At 45.3% G+C, this 18,636-nt stretch overlaps 2 pseudogenes; both read left to right on the top strand.

Moving 5' to 3' along the window:
* Positions 1 to 3,368: 3,368 nt before the first annotated feature.
* LOC122706409 lies at positions 3,369 to 5,248 on the top strand (annotated as a pseudogene).
* A 9,805-nt stretch (positions 5,249 to 15,053) lies between these two features.
* LOC122706408 lies at positions 15,054 to 17,632 on the top strand (annotated as a pseudogene).
* The last annotated feature ends 1,004 nt before the right edge of the window (positions 17,633 to 18,636 follow it).

Below are 18,636 nucleotides of genomic sequence, written 5' to 3'. Positions count from 1 at the left end.
GAAAATGGAATCAATTCATGTAATGTTTTTAGGAAAATACAAACTTCCTGAGTATGTTTCTTTAAGTTATATTTTCTAGGGATTTGTAATTCCATGTGAATTTTCATGTAGATTCCACGTAGATTCCATGTAGATTTTCAAAATTGTTCACTTCCCTGTAACCTAGAGGTTAGCATAGATAAGATTTATGTATATAAATATACATACATATATCTCCCAGTTAAAACTCTTTCTTAGTTCACCCACCCTGTGGCTATAATTTTCACTATCTCAATAGTGTCTTTCAGCTCAGTCCAGTTCAGTTCATTTGCTCAGTCGTGTCAGACTCTGTGACCCCATGAATCACAGCATGCCAGGCCATGTCATGTCCATCACCAACTCCTGGAGTTCACCCAAACTCATGTGCATTGAGTTGGTGATGCCATCCAGCCATCTCATCCTCTGTCCTCCCCTTCTCCTCCAGCTCCCAATCCCTCCCAGCATCAGGGTCTTTTCCAGTGAGTCAACTCTTCGTATGAGGTGGCCAAAGTATTGGAGTTTCAGCCTAAGCATCAGTTCTTCCAAAGAATACCCAGGACTTGTCTCCTTTAGGATGACTGGTTGGATCTCCTTGCAGTCCAAGAGTCTTGCTTTCAAGAGTCTTCTCCAGCACCACAGTTCAAAAGCATCAATTTTTCAGCACTCAGCTTTCTTCACAGTCCAACTCTCACATCCATACATGACCACTGGAAAAACCATAGCCTTGATTAGATGGACCTTTGTTGGCAAAGTAATGTCTCTGCTTTTTAATATACTGTCTAGGTTGGTCATAACTTTCCTTCCAAGGAACAAGCGTCTTTTCATTTCATGGCTGCAGTCACCATCTGCAGTGATTTTGGAGCCCAGAAAAATAAAGTCTGACACTGTGTCCACTGTTCGCCATCTATTTGCCATGAAGTGATGGGACCAGATGCCATGGTCTTAGTTTTCTGCATGTTGAGCTTTAAGCCAACATTTTCACTCTTCTCTTTCACTTTCATCAAGAGGCTTTTTAGTTCATCTTCACTTTCTGCCCTCAGGGTGGTGTCATCTGCATATCTGAGGTTATTGATATTTCTCCCAGCAATCTTGATTCCAGCTTGTGCTTCTTCCAGCCCAGTGTTTCTCATGATGTACTCTGCATAGAAGTTAAATAAGCAGGGTGACAATATACAGCCTTGACATACTCCTTTTCCTATTTGGAACCAGTTCCATGTCCAGTTCTAACTGTTGCTTCCTGACCTGCATACAGGTTTCTCAAGAGGCAGGTCAGGTGGTCTGGTATTCCCATCTCTTTCAGAATTTTCCACAGTTTATTGTGATCCACACAGGCAAAGGCTTTAGCATAGTCAATAAAGCAGAAATAGATGTTTTTTTGGAACTCTCTTGCTTTTTCGATAATCCAGTGGATGTTGGCAGTTTGATCTCTGGTTCCTCTGTCTTTCCTAAAGCCAGCCTGAACATCTGGAAGTTCACGCTTCACATATTACTGAAGCCTGGCTTGGAGAATTTTGAGCATTACTTTACTAGCGTGTGAGATGAGTCCTTTGTGCGGTAGTTTGAGCATTCTTTGGGATTGCCTTTCTTAGGAACTGGAATGAAAACTGACCTTTTCCAGTCCTGTGGCCACTGCTGAGTTTTCCAAATTTGCTGGCATAGTGAGTGCAGCACTTTCACAGCATCATCTTTCAGGATTTGAAATAGCTTAACTGGAATTCCATCACCTCCACTATCTTGGTTCGTAGTGATGCTTTCTAAGGCCCACTTGACTTCACATTCCAGGATATCTGTCTCAAGGTGAGTGATATAGTAATCAGAATTATCTTGATTCTTACATACCCAACAAATTTTTAATATAGATCAACTTATCCATCATTTCAATAATCCTTTTTACATCTTATATTAATTTGCTTTTTCAATGTTAAATGTATAAGGAAATTCTCCTACATTCAAAGTTTTCATGTTTTACCTTTCAATGAGTTAAGGAAACAGTGTTAAGTGGTCAAGTTTATGTTTATTCACACATAGCCAACAGATTTTACTATATTTTCATCATTACTTACCATTTTGAATTTCTTTTCTTTTGATTTCCATTATGATTTTGCTTATGATTTACAGTGGATCCTTGAACAGGCCTCACATCACATGTAATCTGATATCCAGGCCACGCAGTGCATGGATTCGAGCACATGTGGTGTGAGGAGACCCCTTGGCTCACTGTGACTCTCCAGCCCGAATCACTATTGACCATGGGCTTTGTTTGTTTAACTAAGATGTTACTTTTCAAGAGGCTTGGGATCAAGATGTTTAAAAACAATTTTTTTAATTCCATGCCTTTCCACATTTGCATGGTAGAGATATGACCTCCATTGTGTGTCTCCATCCCACAGGCGCTTCTTCCATGACTGTGATATTTCACCTCCTACTGGGAGGTGGGGTCTAGGGACCTTCCTTTTTAATCTAGTGAAAGCTCCTGCTCTTTATTGCCCCAAGCAGTAGACATGGTAGAATGGATGTTGTATGACATCAAAGTCTAGGTAATGAAAAGAACACAGCATCTAGATGGTTCACTTTTTAGGAGATGCTCACTCTGGGGGAGCCAGGCACTGTGTTTGGATGGAGCCAAAGAATCTCATGAAGTGAGACGACATGAGGGCCCTCGTGGTAAGAAACCAATGTGCCCAAAGGACAGCGAGCAGCAACCACTGGGCAAGTGTGAGGGAGCCTTCAAGTGATTTAGCTTCTGGGCTTCAAGCTTCCCTGACTCCAATGGGAGCAGAGGGGTGCTGTCCACATTGTGCCATGAGCAAATTGCAGATTCATGGGTCAAGCAATGGTGGTGTTACTTTAAACCACTAGTCATTTAGTAACTGGAATAAGCCCTCTTCAGCAGCACTTTCACACCATTCTGGCCATCCCACACCCTTAATCTCACTGCTCTTGTCTGCTTATGATGGTAAGCTCTCCTCCACCAGAAGCAATAGAGCTTATATAAGTGCTTCCCACAGTCTCTCACACAAAGAGGCCCAAGACACAATTACTGTGATGATCTAAAGAGAGCCACAGAAATGAAGACATTATTTGATCTATCATCATGAGGCCCAGGTTTCTGGGACTCAGGGACTGGAGATCTGCTGATGCAGTATCCCCACCACCCCACAGATAAGAACTTATCAGAAGGTTTTGTTAACTTCTTACTCCACTGAGACCCCAAGACTTGATCAAACAGTGGTGGGACACTTTCTGAGAAGCCTCTTGTGATAACGGCCACCACAGCAGAGGAGACACTCTGGGTTAAAAGATCAGAAGGAAGCAGCAGCTGTTCAGATCTGATCAGCCTTCCTGGAGAGATGGTCCTGTTCTTACTCCTGGCGGTCCTTCTGTTCCCCACTGGGGACAGGTGAGTGATGGTCCCATCCTCAGAGTCCCAGACCCACCATACGTGGACAGACCTGCTTAGATGCTACACTCATGCACACTCTGTCCGTGGTCCATCTAAGGAAATTTCTGAACTCAGGTTGAATTTTCTCAAAGACCAGCAACCTTGGTCCCATCTCCACTTTTCAGCCTTTGCCTCCATGAGCACAGCAGGCAGTCTGGAATCTTTCTTTCAGGGAAAATCATCGGGGGCCATGAGGCCAAGCCACACTCCCATCCCTACATGGCATTTGTTGAATATCAGGTTTCAGAGGACATTTTCAGCTGTGTGGGTTTCCTCGTGTGTGAGGCCTTTATGCTGACAGCAGCTCACTGCTTGGGAAGATGAGGAGCAGTGCCCGGCCCCCACCCTCTGTTGACCCCTTGCAGGGGACGTAGGAAGCTCTTCAAAGTCCAGGTGAGCGTTGGGGAGAGAGGGCCAAGTGCATGCCAGTGGCACATGAAGAGAAGCAACTGATCAGACCTGGAATGGAAGGAAGCCAAGATTGTGCCCTGGACCCTAGAGTACACGTGTGAGAAATTCACATTTGCCTCTGTGACTGTCAAGTTTCTGCATGACTGAACACCCTCGTGGACTCCAGGAGGTCCTCCCTGCCTGGGCTGCCAGAGACAGACAGCTCAGAGATGCTCAGCTCCAGGCCCATCACCTAGAATTCTCTCCTCTCCAGTCCCACCCTGTCCCAAGCAGTGATCTTTCCTCCCAGCCTCTTGCCTGTATCTCCTGTGACACCTGCTCCCTCTCTGCTCTCTGTGCAGCTCAATCAATGTCACCTGGGGGCCCACAACATCATGGAACAGAGAGGATCCAGTAGGTCATCCCTGTGACAGGAGCCATCCGCCACCCAGACTGTAACGGTAAGACTTGGCCCAATGATATCATGTTACTGCAGGCGGGACGCATGGCTGCACTGGCTCTGGGACACTTTCCTCCCAGGGCTCTGCATCCCCCTGACCTCATTCCTGCCCTTCCTCCTGTGCGACCCCTTCCGTGGTGCGAGCACTGAGAAGAAGGCAACCCCATGACTGTCCTGCAGTCTCTGTGGCCATCACTAGGTGAGAATGCCTTTCTCTTCTTCAGCTGATGACGCTGACTTGACAGATGCAGTGAGCCCCATCATCTGCCCAGAAGCTGGTGAAGGTGAAGCCAGGTATAATGTGCGGTGTGACCGGCTGGGGGCAACACGGGGTAGATATTCCCTGTGCAGACAAACTACAGGAGGTAGATCTTAAAGTCCAAAGGGAGGAGAAATGTATCACTTGCTATGCTGCAGATCCAAACAAGAGGAAGAATTCTTTCTTGGTGAGATCCCCAGTGTTGTCCATGCAAAACCTTGGGTCAGGTGAGCTGGGAGGATGAGGGGCAGTGGGAATGAACCCCATCCCTGAGTCCCCAAACTGTCCTCCTATCTGGTCTCTGTCCTGTGTCCCTGGGGGGTGAACACTGCCCCAAAGTCATATATGGGCAGGGGCTTTCCGCGGGAGGAGCAGCAAGATTGTCAATGCCTTGATGAAACCTCAGGAGCAGCAAGGCCCTGATGTCAGCCCAGGCCCCTAACAGAGACAAGCCTGGGCATCAGTGGGGAGAATAACTGAAGAAGGTGAGCTCAGCCCTTGCTCTCTCTGCCCACAGGGTGAGTCTGGGGGCCCACTCGTGTGTAATGGTGTTGCCTAGGGCATTGTGTCCTGTGGAGAAGGGTATGGGAGGATTCCAAATGTCTACACCAGAATCTCCAGCTTTCTGTCCTGGATCCAAACAACAGTGAGACAGTACAAATGGCAGGGATCAGCCTGAGGTGCCCCTGGGATGGACCCTCCATCTTCCCTGGAATGGGTGCACTGGGGAAAGTGGGTGAAGGAGGGCTGCCTGGAATTTAATAAACTTTCATCTCTAGAGCAGAAATCACTGATTCCTCTTTTATTTACCTAAACACATTTGTTAGGCACGTATTCTGTCAGGCAACCATCTAGTCACATCTGATCTTCCTCCTCCAGCACATACACCGCACCCCACCCCCACCTTCCAACTCTGAAATAAAAACTCCTGCTGTACCGACAGCCAGCTCCCTCCAGTCACGTGTCCCCAGAGCTAGTCCCCCTGCAGGCTGCCCGTGAGCTCCATCAGGAAGGGAGACCCCACCTCAGGAACACATGACCCTCTTGTTAACAATCCTCATGTCTCATCCATATGCCCTCCTCCTCATCCACACTTACTCTCCTATCCCCCATCCCAGTGCCCAGGGGGCAACAAGAGAACCCAGAATTGGAAGGAGGGCCACCTGAGGCTCTGGGGTTGAGGGGGGCACTTGTCCATCCTAACAGAAATGGGGAGGTTTACAAAGGTGAAGCTCACCAAATGCAGTCCCTCTCCGCATCAGAAGAGACAGAGGTGAGAAGTCTGAGAACGTTTCAGGAGGGCTTCAGTATTCCCAGACCCAGCTCGAGTGCCTGTCACAGCCCTGTCTTGGGGTCCTGGGTCCAGGGCTCTATACAGCCTCTGGTGTCTTGACAGCACATCCTCCTTCAGCCCCAAGTGACCTTGAGGGAGCTCTTCCATCTTGGGCTGAGGAGCTTCTCCCCACCTCCATTATTCCCATGTGGGTGTGTATATAAATGTATTTATCTCTAAAGGAAACTCATTGTAATAAAAAGTTTTGGATTCAGGGGTATCCTAATGTTTCAAAGGTTTCTTATAACCTATAGGATATTGACTCAATTTTTCCTTCTATTTATCAATAATCTCTGAATTTTTTATCTATGAATGTATTTGGGAAAGTTACTAATTTTTAAAACATGCAGCTCAGGGAAGACTAGGCTGAAGGGGAGTGGTTTGCTGAACATTTGCATGGTGAGTGAGTTTTGACTGTGGCAAAATGTATTTTGGATGGAAAAGCAACAGACATCATAGTTAAATACGGAATATATAAATAAGAAAGTTAAAAGAAGTGCAGAATTCCATCATCCTCAGATCATCCTTAATGCTTAAACATGTTTCCTTTTGCTCTTTTTCTATTTGTTCATAAGATGTTCTTCCTTCAATTCACTTGGGATTGGGTTGTATAGAACTCCTTATGCTGTCCTTTCCATTCCTCTTTCTTCTGTCCTCATATGGTTAATGTGGGGTCATCTGCACATGTTTAGCATGGCTTGGTCCAGGGTTATCTGAAGCATGGGGCTCTGGACACTGGACAGAATACTTTTTGGGGAGTAATTACTAGGATGAGCAGCATCTGTATCTCTTTCACTGCTCACCAGTCACCAGCATGTTTGGAGAGGAAGCCCCCTTCCCACTCACGAGCACTCTGATTTGGGTGGAAGAGCCCCCATCTCAGCTTGAGGGATGCTCAGTGCCAAAGGTCCCAGGGATGGTTTGTTTTGGTCCAGTGAGAATCAACTCCAGGACTTTTGTTCAGAACTGTGGGATAAGAAAAGCTCCCTATGTTGTGAAATATTTACATTTAAAGAGGTGATTCCTAACACTCCAAAAATGTGAGGCTAGAATGGTAACAGGATAGGAAATGGGATTGCTGTTTGGGGCAGTTGGGTGTGCCCAGGGTACCTGCTCATAAGGCAAGTCCAGTCTCTGCCTTCTCACGTGGCACCAAGCAGACCCGCTTGTCTTGGTCCTCACCATCTTTCTCTCTACCCGCAGATGCTAAGTCTACCTCTGCCTACTGTCAGCTTCTCAAGGGCAAAAACTGTGTCTCTCAGATCCCTGGGGCTTGCTATTGAGTAATTACTCATGACCTCCTCAGAATCATAAAAGAACCAACAGTGGGGAAATGAAGACATTCTTGATTCAGTCACTGAGGTGCTCCTGGAGTCCAGCCACTCTACTGCTCTATTATGGAAGAATCCTTGCAGTCTATTAGATTAGTTACTAATGGGTTGTTGGATACAAGTTTTAATTATACATGATGGCCCATCTCTGGAATCCCGCCGCCCAAGTAATGAGCATTAAGCTAAAATGCCTTTGTTTACAACACAGGACACATCCTGGTCAGGCCCCCCAAGGAAAGACTGCAGGATAGAAGAAGCCGACACATCCTCTCTGGAGGCTGATGGGAACCAAGAAATGTTTGGTGCTACTCCCTCCTCTTATCATAGTGTAAAAGAAGCCTGAATTCTAACTCAGGCAAGATGGTTCCTTGGGACACAAGTCCACCATCTTCTTGGTCTGCTGGCTTTCCAAGCAGAGTCACTATTCCTCGCCCAAACAACTCATCTCTCTGTTTACTGACCTTCTTCTTTACAGGAGGGAGCCTGGACTTGGTGACGCTGACTGCACCCCAGCCTCCGCTTTCGTGTTCTTCCTCTTGCTTTGTGACTCAGCAGTGGGAGAGCAAGGGTGGTGATTGCGGTTTTCACCTATCCCACAGCAGAGAACATGTGCACACGTGGCGTGCTCACACCTGGCTGGGGGTGCACAGCTCTGGGAGGTCTGGGGGTCACTGAGCCTCCCCTCCTTCCTTCCTCTATGCTTTGTGTCTGGAAGGAAGAAACCCCAGCAGCTGTGACCTGGGCAGAACTTCTTGAAGAAGCAGCTACTCCTGCTTCTGATGGCCTTTCTTCTGCCTCCTGGGCTGGACAGTTGAGTGACTGTCCCCATTCCTGAGGTCAGAACCCATCTCACTGAACCTCCTGCAGTCCTGACCCTCTGCTCAGCTCCAATTTCTGAACCAGCTCCCATCCCAAGACTACAAGTTTGATGCCACATAGACACTTAGCAAGGAGGGATGGCAGGCTGGAAGAAAGATTTTCACTAAGAGCTTTCATGGGTCTCAGACTCTCTCTCACCACCAGGAAAGTGGGTTGTGCATTTGCTGGAGGATGTGAAGCTGCAAAACACGAGTAAGTAAAATCCCTCAGTCCAGCCAGGAAAGGACAACTCAGACAAACCATCCACAGTTCGGGAGTGTTTGGTGGACCCAGCTTAAGAACCAGAGAAGACTTCTCAGTGCTCCTCACCCTTCACTCCTGCTAGGAGAGAAGTCCAGGGTGATTGATCAGAAGTGGCTAGGTGACATCACCCAGAGCTCTCTAGGTGCCTTGACTCTTCTCCAGGCCCCCAGATGTCCATTTTCTGCCCCAGCTCCCCTTGCCTCTCAGGCCCTCAGCTGCCCCGCTGTCTTTAGCAGTGCCCTCCTGCATCCCTGTGGTTTTGAATCCCACCAGTACTGTCCCTACCAATCTCAGCCAAAAGCTAATAGGAAGACATTCACTCGTGCAGCCAAAAAAAGCATTTACTGAGATGCTGGAATGCATTAGTTTCGAGGACATGAGGATTTTACAAAACCCACCTCTATAAGCCCCTAGTGCAAACTCACATTAATTTCACAATATTCCTGAGAAAGCCCCCAGAAGCCCTGCACTCATGTCATTGAAAAGCACAAGACACAGTGTCACGCCCCAGGGCTGTCTGTCACCCCAGTGTCCCCTCAGCTGCAGCCCTGCCCTGAGGTCGCCGCCCGTCCCGGCTCCTGGGCCGCATCTCCTGTGACTCCACACTCCTCACACCCCTGCTCTGCTCTCTGCAGCTCAGTCAGCGGCACCCTGGGGCCACAGCGTCAAGGAGCAGGAGAGGGTGCCGCAGGGCCAAGTGATTTTTTCCATGGAGAAAGATGTGTCCTTACAGACACCATAGTGCCATTTATTGTCCTAGCACCAATTATTGAGGAGGGGAAAAGATAGTCTTTTTCTCATTCTCTGCCATGAAACCTCCATCATAAACCATCACTAAGCCATATCTGATTTTTGTGACCCCATGGGCTGTAGCCCACCAGGCTCCTCTCTTCATGGGATTTCCCAGGCAAAAATATTGGAATGGGTTGCCATTTCCTTCTCCATGGGATCTTCCTGACCCAGGGATTGAACCTGGGTCTTCTGCAGTATTTGATGGATTCTTTACTGTTGAGCCATCTGGTAGCCCTTGATATGTGTGTATCATTGTCCCAATATGTGTAGAGTCTCTTTTTCTTGTCCATTAGTCTATATCTTTATGCTCCATCAATGCCACACCATCTTCATTACTACGACTTCATTTGCTAAAGCAAGACCTACCATCTTGTTCTCATTCCTTAAGACTACTTGGCTACTTTTTGTCATGGGTTTTTCCACATCTATTTTCCATGTCTATTTAGAACCAAGTAAGTTCTATGAAATACCTCTTGGGTGCAGTGAATCTATAGATCACTTTTTGGAGAAATGACATTTTAAAAATATTTTCTCTTCCAAACATGAACATGGAATATATTTCTGCTTAAATCTTCTAAGTGTCTCTTAATAAAGTTTTATAATTTTCACTGTATCTTTTCTTTAGGTTTATATTTACTTATCTGACAATTTTCATGCTTTAAAATTTTTTTCAAATTTCACTTTCTGGCAGTATTACCATGTATATAGAATATAACTAATATTTAAATGATTCTGTTCCTAGAAAATTTGTCAAACTCTCTTAGTAATCATAATAATGGATCTGGAAATTCTTGGGCTTTCTTGATGTATAGTGTATCTCATATACTCAGTTTTCTTTCCTCTTTTCCTGTCCTTATGTCTATAAATAGAAGCTTTCCTTCTATTTCCTGCTTAACTGTACTGGCTAAAATCTCTCATATAATGTTGAAGAGAAATGATGATTATGGCTCTCTGTGTGACCTTGTATTGTTTTGCTCTCAAATGGAAAAACATTCAATACTTCATCATTAAATATAATGCTTGGTATGGGATTTTTGCAGAGATCTTTTATCAAAATAAAGAGCCTCTTTATTGTTCCTATTTTACTAAGAATTTTGTAAAATAACTAATGGTGAATTTTAGTACATGCCTTTTCCCCCTCAGTAGAAATATCATATGGTGTTTCTTCTTTCATCAATCAACATGTTGTTATAGCAATTGTGTGTGTGTGTTTTTAAAGACTTCAGCTACAACTTTATTAATCAGATGCACACCAAAATGATAATCAGGAAACAGCAACAGGTGTGGGAAGGGAAGAAACAAATATACAATAAATGTGTGTTGAATGAAAAATCAACTCATCCTCAGAAAAAACCCAAATTAGAAATGATCTAATATTTTTGCTTATTGACCGATTTGACTTACATCAACACTGGAATAACATTAGCCCAGAATGTTCCTCTCCTATATTGTCATCACTGGGTTTGGCATCTAGGTTTTGCTAGTCTCACAAAGGAGATGTTTAGCATCTCCTTGCCAGCAGAAATTGTATATCATTCTTGGAACTTTTTTTTCACAGATTTCCAGTGAATCCCTGTGAGCCTGGGGCTGTCCTTGATGGACTATTTTTGAAAACTGAATCAAATTATTTAATGTTCATAGGAAAATTCAAACTTCTTGAGTATGTTTCATTAGGTTACATTTTCTAAGGATTTGTCAGTTTCATGTGTTGCTGTTCAGTCGCTCAGCCGGGTCTGACTCGTAGTCCTGTGGACTGCCACCAGCCAGGCCCCTCTGTCTATGGAATTTTCCATACAAGAATACTGCAGTGGTTTGCCATTTCCTTCTCCAGGGAGTCTTCTCTACCCAGGGTTTTGAACCCATGTCTCTCTCTCTTTATTTTTTTGAACCTATGTCTCTTGTGTCTCCTGCATTAGAAGGCAGATTCTTTACTGCTAATTTTCAAAATTACTGGCTTCCCAGTGACCTAGAAGTTAATATAGATATGATTTATATATTATATATCTCCCAGATAAAAACTCTTTCTTAGTTCTCCCACCATGCGGCTGACTTTTCACTATCTCAATAGTGTCTTTGGTAATCAGAATTTTATCTTTATTCATATACACCCAACACATTTTTAGTGTAGATGAACTCATCCATTATTATTGGTGGTTAATGCTTCTTATATCTGTATAATATACAATACTGATACAATATCTGTATAATATACAATATAATCTGTTTTTACAATGATGAGCGTATAAAGAAATTCTCCTATATTCAAAGGTTTAATTTTTTACCTTTCAATTAATTAATTTGAGGCATAGTGTTAAATGGTCAAGTTTCATCTTTATTCTGATATACCCAACAAATTTTACTATAAATTAATCTGATCATTATTGCTAATCTGATCATTAATCATTTTGATATTTTTTGTTTTCATTATGATTTTACTCATGATTTCCAGTTGACCCTTGAACAGCATAGGAGATAAGGGGCACCGACTCTTCTGGTGGAAAATCCAGGTATAACTAACCTATAGTTGGCCCTCATGTTCTGTGGTTTTGCAACCAACCATGGAGAGCTCAGTAGTCTAGTATGTACTATTAAAAAAAAAAACAGAGTATAAGTAGACCTGTTCAGTTCAAACCACTGTTGTTCAAGGAACCACTGTATTTAGCAGTCTATTTCCTTAGTTTTTAAGATATAAGGATTTCCTCCTCATATTCTTGTTATAAAATTCAGTTTAAACTCATTGTGGCATATTAAATATGATGTATCATTTAAATCCTTTAAACACTTTTGAGACCTAATCTATGGCTTAATCTGTGGTCAACATCTGTATGTGCTTGTCAAGTGTGTAATCTGCTTTTGTTGGGTAAGATGTTCATTATGTATTCATTTTTTCATTAGCTATTCATAACTTCTATATCATTGAAGTGAAATGAAAGTGAAAGTCGCTCAGTCGTGTCAGACTCTCTGTGACCCCATGGACTATACAGTCCATGGACTTCTCCAGGCCAGAATACTGAAGCGGTAGCCTTTCCCTTCTCAAGGGGATCCCAACCCAGAGATCCAACTCAGCTCTCCCCCATTGCAGGCAGATCTTTTCCAGCTGAACCACAGGGAAACCCATTACTAATCTATATCATTACTAATCAATGTATAAGATAAGTTTTAAAATCTTCCCAAATGACAGGAAGATATTTCCTCCTGGGGAGCATCCACTCCCTGCTGCTGTTGAAAATTCAGCCGTTGACCCCCCTCATCTGAAAGTATTTAACCTGTTTATCTTAGTCTACTTGCCCTTAAATTTTCTGCCATTTCTTTATAATATTGATTCCTAAGTGTCAATTTCTTTTTTTCCATTCTGGTTGAGATTTATTTATCTTTTTCTAACCTCTAACTGCATTTTTGTCATCAGCTTAATAAATAATCTCACCTAGTATGTCATTATATATTACTATTTTCCCTTTTCTTTCCTGATTTTCTTCTAATCCAACATATGTTCAACCTTCTAATTCTACTATTTTCTATATTTTTGTCTTTATGCCTGTCTGTGCTCCATTCTGGACAATTCTTTCTAAGCTCTTTCAGGTTAGTCATTCACTTCCCATCTTTGTCTAATCTGTTATTAACTTTATTCACTGTGACTTTGGTTTTGTTTTTTTCATTTTTTTTTTTTTTTTTTTGCTTTTAGAAGTTGTATTTATCTCTTTTTCAGATGTTGTGTCATTTTGTAAGGTTAATGTTCCCTGGAGTGTGTTTAAAGTTAGCTTTTATTTCAGCCAATTGTTTTGTAATCTGTATTTTATTTTACTAATGACATTATATCCCAATAATTAAAGTTTTTTTCTCTATTCTTATTATCTACTGTTTCTTAGTCATGGTATCCTGTATTTGTTTGCTTGTTCATCTTTTTATATTTAACTATATACATATTACATTTGAAAAACAATATTTAGGTATAATTCAAACGCTGAATTTAAGTGAATTTCCTCTACATTTGTATCTGATTTTGGCATATACTTTGAGAAACAGTCTGTAACCACATTAATAGAAGGAAGTTCAAGGTATGAGAAGCTGTGAAAATCTAGATAATACCATCTTTCATGCTATTACATGCAAGGAATAGCCCATTAACTCTTTTTTGTTACTTTGAGTATGTAGACTTTTAATTCCCAGCTTATCATGGTGGGGGGCCTGATTAGACCTGCTTGTGAGGGTCTTGGTCTTTAATTTCTACACCCCTCACATTATATACTCATTAATACAGAAGTTATAAAAACAAAAACAGAAGTTCAAATTTTGTGGGTTCAGAAAATGTGCACACAACAATAATAATTATCTAACTGGATGCTTGTTATTCCTTCAGTTGTGGCCTGAGTCACTTCTGCATTGGCAGTTCTTCAAGGCTTTTCAGGTTTTTAGACATTTTAAACAGGTTTGTTTTGGTTGTTTTTGGAGGAAAGATTGGCATAAAATGCTAGTCACTGTGAATGAAATCCCTTATGCACATCTTCATTCAGATGATTATATGTATTTGACTCCCATTTCTTTGCATGCTATTCGTTATCTTTCCTTTAAAAAAATTACATTAAAGTTTTTAAAATAAAATGAAGTGCTGAGAAAATGTAAGTAACAATGATTTTCATTTACCCAAATGCTAAGGCACTAATAAACCTGTTATTCTATTTTTTACTTTTTCCTTCCTGTTTTCTGCATATTACTTTTTAGATGCCTAAAGAAATTCACCAGGTTGTAAGCATAAACCATGCATTAGAGAAAGGTTAAGTTCTTTGCAGCTCTGAGAATAAGTGATAACCTGCAGGTATTTACATATGCAGAGAGGATCTTTACCTATCATAAGATTTTCAAGTGGCCTTAAAACAACTCACAAAAGGTTGAGAATTGTATTAGCATTCAATTCTACATTTTTGCAAAACTTTAACCTTGCTGTAGGGCTTTCTGAGGCTACACAGAACCCTCCAAGTATTTTACGTGTGTCTGCCAGCCCCTTGTGTTACTCTACAGAACTCTCCCATCCTTTCCTCTCAATGGTGAGTGTCCCCTTCTTCATGTCTCACAGGGAGCGCAGCAGTGAGGCGCCTCCTTCTTAGGAGCTAGCGCCCGTGGAGCAGAGATGGGTTTAGGTTTAAGGGTCTATCATGTATGCATAGGATCTGAGATGCTTTTCCACAGGGTCTGAGGGCTGTCAACAAAATCAAGTCACTGGGCTTTTTCTGCAGGCAGGGAAGCTTCTGGGACACAAAAACATTCACCTCAGGAGGAGGCAGAAGAATAGAAGCCGTCCCCAGTGTCGTGATTCACTGAGAGCTTGTTGGGGGCTCAAGTGACCTGAGAGAGAAATGGTCAGTGGCAGAGCCTCACTCTTCCCTTTTCTTTCTCTGGCCGTGCTCTCCACCCACCCAGGAGCAGAGCTCCTCATTGCACTTGAGAGCTTCTAGAAAGAAGTGGGAGCAGCAAGGGTCTGGGTGGGGCTCAGGACCAGGGGGTGAAGACACGCAGGTTCCATTCCCCGAGGGAGGAGGAGGAAGTAGACAGGTCCCACCTTGGTGCCTGTGAGGACATCATTGAATGTGGTGGGTTTGGGGATCTGGGGCACAGTGCCCAGCCCTGCCCCGGTGCCCTGGGCTCCCATCTCTGTGGCCGGCACTGACTCAGCAGCTGTGCGGGCTATTGCACTGAAGGCTTCAGTTACTGCCTTCCCCCAGGTCCCTGGCAGTTAGTGGGCAAGCCTCTTGGGCACTCTGGGTGATGAAACTTATCCCAGCAGCAGGAGATGGGACTGTGAATTCTCGAGCCCCCGCCCCCCACCCTCACCTTTCCTCCCTCTCCCCGGGGCTCAAAGTCTGGCAGGAGGAAGTAGGGGCAGCAACTGACTGGGCAGCCTCGTCAGGAAGATGCGGCCACTCCTGCTCCTGGTGGCCTTTCTCCTGTTCCCCAGGGCTCGGGCAGGTGAGTGACTGTTCCTACCCTCAGAAGCCCAACTCCACCCCATAGACTCTGAAGCCAGAACGCCCAGACACTTGCTAGCCCTGTATCACTGGGCAGCTTGCATGAGTCCACAGTTTCTCAGCTTCAGATTCTGACGGCAGAAATTATATCAAGCCTACCTGGAGAGTCGCTATGAGAGTTAAGTGATGGAGTGTACATAAAGCTCTCAGAACCACCCTTGTACATACTACATGCTATATAAATGTGCTCTCTGAACTGAGTTTGCAGCCCCTGTGTCAGAGCCTAGGGGATCAACATACAGCGATAGCGGGCCTATCAGCCCATCTCTAGATCCTTAAATTTATGAGCTGGACTCACAGGGATCTGGAAAGTTCCCTGAGGAAGAAAGTGCCACAGAACTTCAGGGACAGGCCCCTCCAGAGGACTCTGGGTTTGCCCTCTCCACAGCAGAGAAACCCTCCTGTGAGGGAGGCCGCACCTGGCCCTGCCTTCCGTGCAGGTGGGAGGGCGCTGAGGCTGGATGGAGAGCCAGCAGCACTTCCTGCAGGGTCCGGGAGCTGCCCCCAACTCTGCACCCTGCAGACCCCTTTCTCACCAACCCCCAGCTCACCCTGCCCCTGCAGCATCTCTCCTGCTCCCCAACTTCCAGTCTTTCTGGAGCCACCACGCTGATGCCCACACACCTGCCAGTGCAGAGATAATCCTAGTGCTTCCTCCCAGGGCAGATCATCGGAGGCCGAGAGGCCAGGCCCCATTCCCGCCCCTACATGGCATTTATTCTGATCCGAGCTCCAGGAGGTCTGAAAGCTTGTGGGGGGTTCCTGGTGCGTGATGACTTTGTGATGGCAGCAGCTCACTGCCTTGGAAGGTGAGGACTTAAGGGACTTCTGGGCACCAGCAAGGCAGATCAGAAGAGCTCATGAGAGGAGTCACTGAAAGCAGGGTTCTAGCCATGAGTGGGTGAAAAAAAAAGACCATGTAGAGCTTGGAGGACAAGAAGCAGGCCAGTGTGAATGGGGGAGGACCTGATCAAAAAGAACAGGAGGGGGAGTTGAAACCTATGCACTAGGGCTGAAATTATGACTTCAAGGTATTTTTGCAATCTCTTGTTGGGGAAGCCAAATTAAAAATCACCATGTCCTCCACCACCTCCAGCTGAAGGCTGGGGAGACCCAGGGCACAAAGTTTGGCCCCATAGCCCTCCTGTCTCTGTTCCCTCGGCTGAGGTCTGGCAACCCTGGGTATTCACTTGACTTGTATTGTGGACCACAGTTCCGTGGTTCAGACCCTACCTCTAGGTTCTCTTCCCTTTGCAGCCAAATGAATGTCATCCTGGGGGCCCACAATGTCAGGACATTGGAAGGCACGCAGCAGCGCGTCCCTGTGCTCAGACCCATCCCCCACCCCGGGTACAGTCCGCAGAGCCACAGCAATGACATCATGTTACTGCAGGTACCGACCCTCTGGTTCTTCAGCTGGGGGGCTCGTTCCCAGCCTGGGGGCTTCCAGTGTCCTGGGATCAGGGATGGCAGAGCCGGGCAGACCCCCAGGGCGGTGGGGGCCTTCCTGTGTCCTGGGATCAGGGAGTGGGGAAGCTGGGCAGACCCCCAGGGCGGTGGCAGGCACGGGATGAGCATAGAATAGACAGTCCCTCAGTGCCTGGGTGCTTCTTATCAGCTGGTGAACAGAGTCCAGCGTAATCAGTTCATGAGGCCGGTGCCTCTGCCTCAGACTCAGAACAGACTCAGGCCTGGGACCCGGTGCACCGTGGCCGGCTGGGGCCTGACTGGTCCGAACACGAGAACAGACACGCTCCACTGTGTGCAGCTGAGGGTGCAGAGGGATAGGGTGTGCAGAAGACGCTTCATGTCATACAACGGCCGAACACAGATCTGTGTGGGGGACCCGAGACAGAAGTCTGCTTTTGTGGTAAGACCACGGCATCTGCCAACACTGACAGGGGACCCTGGGCAGACCGGGCAGTGGGACAGACCATATTCCCATGGCTGCAGTCTGGGGCCTAGATCAGGGGGATGTGGGGGTGGCTTTCCCCCATCCATCCAGTCTCTGGGGTAATAGGAGAAGGACCAGACACACAGGATGTTCATGTGCATTGTTTTCCTGAGGCCGGTGAAGGGGCCTTGACCTGGGTAGGGCTAGAGAAACAACAACAGTCAGGGCTGAAGCCTGGTGATGGGAAAATTCAGAAGCTTTTCTTCTGCACCCCACCACCCTCCCATCTCACACACAGCCAGCACTGGAAGGAGCTCTCCTCAACCCCCGTCTTCTCTGAGGGTTGGGAGAGGGCAACAGGAGTGGGGAGCCCTGGAAAACGGAGTGTCCCTTACCTCCTCTGCCTTTAGGGGGACTCCGGGGGCCCCCTGTGTGTAACAATGTGGCCCAGGGCATTGTCTCCTATGGAGACAGGATGGGGACCCCTCCAGCAGTCTTCACCACAATTTCCAGCTTCCTGCCCTGGATAAGGAGAACAATGAGATGCTTCAAAGAGTGGAGACCAGAGTGACATCCCACGAGACTGACTCTCCTCTGGGGCAGAGCCCAGCTCCAGGGTAGTTCCGAGAGCCTGAATAAACGCCCTAGTCTGGAGTGGAAATGACTGATTTCTAATGTATTCATTAAACATGATTTGTGTATAACAAGTGTGCCAGGACTGAGGGTAAGCTTCATCAGGAAGATGGGGTCTCTTTCTCAGGACAAGTGAATCCTGATTCCTACCGTCCTGGGGTCAGCAGGAGCTTCTTCTCTCCTCCAAGCCATCCATTCCCCTGTGTTCCATTCCACCCACAGCCTGGGGATGGATGGAGGGACCTACGTCTTCCCAGAGTAAGGTTCCTTGCTCTCCAGTCTACCAGAGACGCCCCCTTAGGTACCTGAGAACCACATGCCATTGGCCTGGGTAGGACATAACAAACAAAGGAACGGTTGAAATTCCATATGAGGCTCAATTTAAGAATAAATGTGGCAGTGCAAATCACTGGAAAACAATGCATTTTTAATAGATTGCAATGAAACAAATAGTCATTTGGGGAAAAAAGATAAAATCGGGTCCACATCTCATCATAAACCTAAATAATACCCAAATAGGATCAAAGATCTAAATGAAAATATCAACCATAGGAGACATAGAAGAAAGAAAAAAAATCTACTTTCTTTAAAATATCTAACAAACACCCATATCAAAGCTGTGCTATTCACAATGGCCAAGAGATGGGAGCAACCCAAATGTCTGTGGACAGAGTCTCTAAACCCTTTTCCACAACAACCCACTGTGCTGTAGACCAATGTTCTCATTTCCATGTGATGAGGGTCTCCTTCTGGGTTTATTACTCGACAATTATACAAAACTCCACATAATATGTTGGCTAAAATAACATGACTTTTACTGTAAAGATGAGCCTGTGACTAATATACCAATATTATATTCAAATAATAGATTTCTGAAGTCACATAGTTTAAAACCACGCTTTAACACTTTAGGTAACTATAAAGAATCAACTGGAGGTTCTT

The sequence above is a fragment of the Cervus elaphus genome, chromosome 13 (assembly GCF_910594005.1).
Source record: "Cervus elaphus chromosome 13, mCerEla1.1, whole genome shotgun sequence".
In the NCBI taxonomy this organism is placed as follows: domain Eukaryota; kingdom Metazoa; phylum Chordata; class Mammalia; order Artiodactyla; family Cervidae; genus Cervus; species Cervus elaphus.
The sequence above is the reverse complement of the archived record's forward strand: the minus strand, read 5'-3'. Positions and strand labels throughout refer to the sequence as shown.